This window comes from Hyla sarda, chromosome 5 (assembly GCF_029499605.1).
Source record: "Hyla sarda isolate aHylSar1 chromosome 5, aHylSar1.hap1, whole genome shotgun sequence".
Classification (NCBI taxonomy): Eukaryota; Metazoa; Chordata; class Amphibia; order Anura; family Hylidae; genus Hyla; species Hyla sarda.
Window position 1 is genome coordinate 376,014,082 of NC_079193.1, and position 9,345 is coordinate 376,023,426.

The 9,345-nt window shown below is 39.4% G+C and overlaps 1 long non-coding RNA gene across 1 annotated transcript in view; it reads left to right on the top strand.

Moving 5' to 3' along the window:
• Positions 1-5,814, top strand: part of LOC130272788 (uncharacterized) — a 47,438-nt gene extending 41,624 nt beyond the window's left edge. Inside the window, exon 3 of the long non-coding RNA XR_008843749.1 lies at positions 5,655-5,814. This is a non-coding gene — a long non-coding RNA (uncharacterized LOC130272788). The remainder of the gene's footprint in view (positions 1-5,654) is intronic.
• The last annotated feature ends 3,531 nt before the right edge of the window (positions 5,815-9,345 follow it).

Below are 9,345 nucleotides of genomic sequence, written 5' to 3' on the forward strand. Positions count from 1 at the left end.
TGGGGGCCTCAAACTCTTAAAGGGGTTCTCCACTGGAAAACATTTTGTTTTTAAATCAACTGGTACCAGAAAGTTAAACAGACTTGTCAATTACTTCTATTAAAAAATAAATCTTAATCCTTCCAGTACTTATCAGCTGCTGTATGATCCACAGGAAGTTCTTTTATTTTTTTTAATTTCCTTTCTGTCTGACCACAGGGCTCTCTGCTGACACCTCTGTCCATTTTAGGAACTGTCCAGAGCAGGAGAGGTTTTCTATGGGGATTTGCTCCTGCTCTGGACACTGTCATCAGGCAAAGATGACATTCAAAAAGAAAAGAACTTCCTGTGGATCATACAGCAGCTGATAAGTACTGGAAGGATTATGCTTTTTTAATAGAAGTAATTTACAAATCAGTTTAACTTTCTGGCACCAGTTGATTTAGAAAAAAAATGATTTCCAGTAGAGTACCCCTTTAAAGAAGCACTCCATTATTATACATTTTTTTGCTCATACCATGCACACTCACCATTATTCTATTTAGCACAGATACATCAATGCATTTCATTACTACAACTAAATCATGTGATATCCTGCTATCTCTATGGGATCAGGATATCTAGTATCTATACAACTCCTCTCCAGCTCTATCTGTATACTGCTGCTGCTATCTCTATGGGATCAGGATATAAAATAGTTGTACACCTCCTCTCCAGCTCTTTCTCTATACGGCTGCTATCTTTATGGGATCAGGATATATACATACTAGTTATACACTTCCCCTACCAGCCCTATCTATATACTGCTGCTATCTCTATAGGATCAGGATATAAAGTAGTAATACACCTCCCCTCCAGCTCAATCTGTATACTGCTGCAGCTATCTTTCTGGGATTAGTAAATATAGTAGTTATACACCTCCTTACCCAGATCTGTATAATGCTGCTAGCTCAATGGAATCAAGATATAGTAGTTATACACCTCTAATCATACACCTCTCGAGCTCTATGTGTATACTGCTGCTATCTCTATGAGATCAGAATTTATCATAGTTATATATCTCCCCTCTGAGTTGTATCTGTATACTGCAGCTGCTGTTTCTATGGTATCAGAATAAATTCTAGTTATACGCCTCCCTTTAAGCGTACCTGTCAGATCCAACAAAATAGATATATATATATATATATATATATATATATATATATATATATATATATCACTCAGTACCTAATTCTGACCATGTACATCTACATTTTTATGTGTCTAGCACCTTTATTTTTTTTTTATTACACTTTTAATTTTGCTCCATAGTCTGAATTCCTCTCAAAGGGAGGGGGCGTTGTCTCACTGTGCAGGTCTCCGCCCCCTCCCTCAGTTTGCTGTCTGCTCACATCTCCCCTAGCATTAGCAAAACTACAACTCCCAGCTTGTTCTCAGTGGCAGTAGCGGGACACAAGCTGACAGTGGGAGGATTTTTCCTCCAGCTCTGAGCCATGCGCTCACAGCTGTCAATCAAGGAAGTGTGTCCATGACATAGGTGATGATGCATGGACACAGCAGGACTAGTATGTGTCCAAGCAGGCGGGGGGGGGGGGGGCAGTTGTTTGACTGGCTTTATCAGTATGAAAAACTGAACATTTTCTAATGAAAGCAATTGCAAAACCTATTGGTTATACATGCTTTACAACATAAAAGTTTTTTTTTTTTATCTGACAGTGCCCATTCAAGGGCTGTGTTCAAACATTGCATTTTTGGGGAAGGCACAGTCAGCACTGTGGTCAGACTGGAGAAAACTACACAACTTCCTCTGGAGCATACAGCAGCTGAAAAGTACTGGAAGGATTAAAGGGGTAGTCCAGTGGTGAAAAACTTATCCCCTATCCTAAGCATAGGGGATAAGTTTGAGATCGCGGGGGGTCCGACCGCTGGGCGCAGGGGGCCCCAGCGATCGGACCCCCCGTGATCTCAAACTTATCCCCTATCCTTAGGATAGGGGATAAGTTGTTCACCACTGGGTTCACCACTGGACTACTCATTTAAGATTTTTAAATAGAAGTAATTTATAAATTTGTTTAACTTTCTGGCATCAGTTGATTAAAAAAAAATTTTTTTCCACCGGAGTACCCCTTTAAGGGTAGGTTGGTTTATTTTTAGTGAGAACTAGTCTTGAAGGTAGACTTGTCCTATAGTGCAATGTTCCATTAGGAAACCTTTCCTTAAGTGTATTGGGTCATGTGAACTTTCTTCTGCACTCTACAAACCCTAAACACATTACAATGGCGCCATATAGAGTGATGCTTGTAGGGCTCGATTAGGGGTAACACAGATCTAAGCTGTGAGGTCACATGACAGGCAGATAGCCAATAGCAAACAGCAGAACTTAATGGGTTACTCCACTGCCCAGCATTCAAAACATTTACTACTAAACGCTAGGGGAGCGTTGCGGGGGTCCTGATCTCACGGCCATGCCCCTTGGGATGCCACGCCACACCCCCTCAATGCAAGTCTATGGGAGGGGGCGTGATGCCCCCTCCCATAGACTTGCATTGAGGGGGTGTGGCGGGACATCACGAGGGACATGGCCGTGACATCACGACCCCCGCAACGTTCACCTAGCGTTCAGTACTAAATGTTTCGAATGCTGGGCAGTGGAGTAACCCTTTAAACTCTCAACATTTTCACAAAAATATTGGGCCCGCGGCCGTAGTTAATTGTGAGTTCTACTTGACAGCCCTTTGAATATTTTCCCGATGGACGTTCCTTTGTCATACACCATGGAGAGCCAAATATTCTGTTTCCTATGACAGACGCACAGTCCTACTCAGGAAATCCGCGCAGACACTTATTACAAAGGATCCGTCTCTGACTTCTGCTCCTTAAAGTCTTTTCCCAGAAGGAAACAAGATTTCTTTTTCAGCCACTTTACTTTGGACGGAAAGCTCTTGGGACCAGAGTCTTTATTTTCCATTCTAACTGTAGGTTTGAATTTTTCATGATGACAAACTTCACTGTATGGAAGAAAACCTCCGCCATGGAGAGGAATACACGGGGCGCAAAAACCGGAGGGAGAGAAATACACGTGAGGGTGAGCAGGTGACGGGGAAGAGTCAAATGAAAAAAAAGTTTATATTACAGAATAGTTATGACCCAGGATATGGAGAACTAGTCATTAGAATACTGCACATACTGAACACTACCTACTTCATTATTAGATGCTAACAGTGCGGGAGATTTATCATCAAACTGTGCGAGAGAAAAAGTGGAGCGATTTTCCCTAAGCGACCAATCACAGCTCAGATAATGAGCTCTGGTAAAGTGAAAGCTGAGCTGTGATTGGTTGTTGTGGGAAAATCACTCCACTTTTTCTCTTACACAGTTTGATAAATGTGTCTAAATGTACAGCTATAATATTGTTCTGAATGTACGAGAATATAACTACTATAATATTGCCTCCTATATACAAGAATATAACTACTATAATACTGCCTCCTATATACAAGAATATAATTACTATAATACTGTTCCTATATACAAGAATATAACTACTATAATACTGCTCCTATATACAAGAATATAACTACTATAATACTGCCTCCTATATACAAGAATATAACTACTATAATACTGCTCCTATATACAAGAATATAACTACTATAACGCTGCCTCCTATATAAAGAATATAACTACTATAATACTGCTCCTATATACAAGAATATATCTACTATAATACTGCTCCTATATACAAGAATATAACTACTATAATACTGCTCCTATATACAAGAATATAACTACTATAATACTACTCCTATATACAAGAATATAAGTACTATAATACTGCCTCCTATATACAAGAATATAACTACTATAATACTGCTCCTATATACAAGAATATAACTACTATAACACTGCCTCCTATATAAATAATATAACTACTATAATACTGCTCCTATATACAAGAATATATCTACTATAATACTGCTCCTATATACAAGAATATAACTACTATAATACTGCTCCTATATACAAGAATATAACTACTATAATACTGCTCCTATATACAAGAATATAACTACTATAATACTGCCTCCTATATACAAGAATATAACTACTATAATACTGCTCCTATATACAAGAATATAACTACTATAACACTGCCTCCTATATAAATAATATAACTACTATAATACTGCTCCTATATACAAGAATATATCTACTATAATACTGCTCCTATATACAAGAATATAACTACTATAATACTGCTCCTATATACAACAATATAACTACTATAATACTGCTCCTATATACAAGAATATAACTACTATAATACTGCCTCTATATACAAGAATATAACTACTATAATACTGCTCCTATATACGAGAATATAACTACTATAATACTGCCCCTATATACCAGAATATAACTACTATAATACTGCTCCTATATACAAGAATATAACTACTATAATACTGCCCCTATATACAAGAATATAACTACTATAATACTACTCCTATATACAAGAATATAAGTACTATAATACTGCCTCCTATATACAAGAATATAACTACTATAACACTGCCTCCTATATAAATAATATAACTACTATAATACTGCTCCTATATACAAGAATATATCTACTATAATACTGCTCCTATATACAAGAATATAACTACTATAATACTGCTCCTATATACAACAATATAACTACTATAATACTGCTCCTATATACAAGAATATAACTACTATAATACTGCCTCTATATACAAGAATATAACTACTATAATACAATGGCAAGTAGAAATGAAGATAGACGGACGACTCACCCAGGTAGCAAAATGTTCTTCTTTATTCAGAGCTTGCAGCTTAAAATAACAGCAGGTTCAGGGGGGTCTGTCAGCAGGAACGCAGGGCTGTGGAGTGCAACGACCGTATCGCTTCGGACTGAAGCTTCTTCTGGCCTCCAACCGGTTGGAGGCCGGAAGAAGCTTCAGTCCGAAGCAATACGGTCGTTGCACTCCACAGCCCTGCGTTCCTGCTGACAGACCCCCCTGAACCTGCTGTTATTTTAAGCTGCAAGCTCTGAATAAAGAAGAAAATTTTGCTACCTGGGTGAGTCGTCCGTCTATCTTCATTTCTACTTGCCATTGTATGAAAGACTTTGCTCTTTAACAGACGTAGACGCTCCCCACAGCACCTAGTGCAGCAGGTTACACACCCCGGATAGTCCGGACAGGATAATTTGACTCACAGTCGAGTAGACAGTGCCTGGTGCTCCTCTCTTCATTACATAACTACTATAATACTGCTCCTGTATACAAGAATATAACTACTATAATACTGCTCCTGTATACAAGAATATAACTACTATAATACTGCTCCTATATACAAGAATATAACTACTATAATGCTGCCTCCTATATACAAGAATATAACTACTATAATACTGCTCCTGTATACAAGAATATATCTACTATAATACTGCTCCTGTATACAAGAATATAACTACTATAATACTGCTACTGTATACAAGAATATAACTACTATAATACTACCCCCTTTGGCCAGTTATATAGTCCTGAACAGGCAATTGTTCTATATTTTATGCTGTTTTCTCTCTTTATAGTTACTGTTAATCCTTTTAAACATTACTCATTACAATATTTTTGTTTCTTTTGAAGTTCTGGGAACATTATGAAAAGGAATCGTAGCTTTAACCAACCTTTGAGGATGAGACAGGCGACTGTGGGACGAGTGTCAGGACAGGGATTCGGAAACTGTGACTTCATCTAAGGCCAAATCCATTAGTAACAGACAATAGTTTGATAACTAAAGAGTATACAGAGAGAGCACATATATAGCGCTACAAGAGGAGGTGCGATGAATATGATCTAATTAACCCATTATACTATATTGCAGTTTTTCCGACCAGTGAGCTTTCAGCTGTTACAAAACTACAACTCCCAAAGAGGGGCTAGTCTCGTCCTGAGACACTACAGTACTAGGGACCCTGGGTTTAAGTAGTGCCTAATTAATCGATGCTTTATCTCCTTCCTCTTGGTTCCTCTTGGATGCTCTTTATCTCTCTTCATTGCATCTTCTCCTTTCCTTTTCTTTATCCTTACCTCTTCATACTTCTCCTTAGCTGTTTATCCTCCCCTTTAGTTGTTCCTCCTCCTCCTTAGATATTCATCCTCCTCCTTACTGGTTTATCCTCCTCCTCCTCTTTAGGTTTCATCCTCCCCTTTAGTTATTCATCCTTCTCTTTAGTTGTTCATCCTCCTCCTTACTGGTTCATCTTCTTCCTTAGGCTTCTTTCTGTAAACTACTTTTCCCGTTACTATCTTCCGTCACAAAATAATGTCCGTTATCAATAAGGGACTATAACGGGTTCAAACGGCTATTAGAAAATCCCATAGACTATAATGGGATTTTCTAAAGGACGTATAGGGTTTTGTTACTGCCTTTTTCAGCTGGTTTTCAGACGGAACTTCATACGGATGTTTAAAAACTGAGAATTTTGTAGTGTGAAAGAAGCCTAAGATATTTATCCTCCTCCTTACTGGTTCATCCTCATCTTTAGTTGTTCTTCCTCCTTCTTAGTTGTTTATCCTCCTCCTTAGTTATTCATTCTTTGCCATAGTTGTTAATCCTCCTCCTTAGCTGTTTATCCTCCTCCTTAGTTGTGTGCCCTCCTCCTTAGCTGTTTATCCTCCTCCTTAGTTGTGTGCCCTCCTCCTTAGTTGTTCATCCTTCTCCTTAGCTGTTCATCCTCCTACTTAGTTGTTCATCCTCCTCCTTAGCTGTTCATCCTCCTCCCCAGCTGTCCATCCTCCACCATAGTTGTTCATCCTCCTCCTTAGCTGTTCATCCTCCTCCCCAGCTGTCCATCCTCCACTCTAGTTGTTCATCCTCCTCTTGAGTTGTTCATCCGCCTCCTTAATTGTTCATCCTCCACTAGATGCTTCTCTTTCGCCATGGCTTCTCCTCCCTGACTGTTTCAATTTTTTTTTGTCCAGGTTGCTTTTCTAACGCTGCATCCTAGCATATTGTAGCCTATTGATCAATAGGGAATGACACCAGGAACCCTCTTCCTCTTCTGCAACTTTTATTTTTCCTTAAATACTTCCTCCAGCTATGTCTCTTCTCTGCCGAGTTTTTTTTACTCCAAAGTCTCTAGATTCTCTCTCTATTATATTATCTCTAAATACCGACACACACTCTACACACACTCTACCCTTAAATATACTGTAATACTGCAACAAACTGTGGCCCATTAAAAACTGATAGCTTTACATACTTTCCCTCTGAATATAATACTGCAATACACTGTGCCCCAAAAAACACTTTACACCATGAATGGCACTATCATTTTTGAAAGGGAAAAGCTTGTTGAAGTTTCTCTTGTGGCCTCTAATGTAGGATACAAGTTAGTTTGACTGCACTGTCTCAATATATGCTGGGGTGACTTAAAGGGATTTTCTATGGAAATGTCATCAATATGAGATGGTGCCGAAACCCAGCACCAGCGCTGATTAACTATTTACCAGAGCCACAGCATACCAAGTAAGACAGAGCTGGGAGCACACAGCACTGTACATAGTGTAGTGGCCATACTGGGTAATTACAACTCAGGTCCCATTCACTTGCAGCAAAATGTTAAAGGGAACATTTTGTTCCAAATGCTTCAAGCAGGTGGCAGGGGTCGTGATGTCAATGCCACGTCCCTCATGCCGTCATGCCCCCCTCAATGCAAGTCTAAGGTAGGGGAAGTGACATCATGTCATAAGGGGTGTGGCTGTGAATGTCCCACACCCAGTATTCTAAATGAATGCCATCTGCTGCACAGAGATCGCAGGGGTCCCAGTGGCAGACCCCTGTGATCAGACATCTTATCCGCTATCCTTTGGACGGAGATAAGATGTCTTGTTCCCTTTAAATCTACTGAGAAGGTGAATAAAGTTTTAACAAATCCTTGCATTAGATTTTTACTTTTTTTATTGCACATGTATCTCTCATCTAATATCCCTTCTGCCCTGTGTCTCCTATCTTCCGTCTCTTCTGTTTCCCATCTTTCCATACTTTCCCGTCTCTCCAACATATTTGACAAACAAAGCCAAGAGAACATCCTCCCACTGAGCAATTAAGCTAAATCCAGATCTGTGACTGACGGGTTTTGGATAAAAGTTAAGCGGGAATGTATAATTCATCGAACGTCCCTATGAAACGCCGCTCATACATTATCGAGACGTGTAAATTCTCAGAAAACATCTTGGGAAAGAAAATTCAAGTAAATATGACCATTCAATACCCAAGTACAGTCCTCCTGAAATATTTAAAGCGTGAATATATATATATTTCATGCTAATTATCAGTATTGCACATTTTCTCGACATTATAAGGTGTCCTGTCCTAAAGTAACACATAATGCATTTTTCTTGGAATTTCTCTCTGGGAATGTTAACGTCTCAAACACGTCATGTACATACTGTATGCACAACCGTATCTTAAAGGGGTACTCTGGTGGAAAACTATTTTTTTTTCATATCAACTGGCTCCAGAAAGTTAAACAGATTTACTTCTATTAAAAAAATCTTAACCCTTCCAGTACTTGTCAGTTGCTGTATGCTACAGAGGAAGTTGTGCAGTTCTTTCCTGTCTTACCAAAGTTCTTTCTGCTGACACCTATTATTTCCCACCACGGCAGGAAGATTTGGTGCTTATTTTGTCTGGTTCTCCAAGACCCTTAAATCTATACTCTGATCCTTATTGACAATGCAATTCCCTTGGGCAAGGATCCTGTAGAGTTTGGACCAACAAGGCATGGGAACCCTTTCTCTAAGGGCCTCCTAACAGTATCCCTGGGTCATCAATGCTACCACTATTCTGGGCTGGCTCTGCCTATAGGAAAAATAGGCTGCTGCCTAGAGCACCCTCTTATTGGGGGGAGGGAGGGGGGCACCGTTGGCTGTCCGGGCATGCTTGGAGTTGAAGTTTTAAAACAGACTTACTTAGTGTATAAACCTTCTAGTATTGACCCATGTTCCATCTTCTTGTTCTGCTTTCATCTCATCTTCTGGTTTGATATATCCTATCCTCTATTTTCATACCTGACTTCTCTGTTTCGGCTCCATACCAATTGAAAACTAAGTATCCAAATTTATGGTATACATTGGTGCCACTGTTCGGACCTCCAATCTTCTCTCTTCTTCCTGCTTCTGAGACAAACACTTTGAGCAGGACCTGCTGGCTCAGCCAATTACCGGTTTCACATTTTATGCTGGGTTCACTTATGTTTGGCATCCGGCATAGGTGAACTCTCCCTACATCTCTACGCAACTGATGCCACAACTAATGACAAGTTGTTATCAG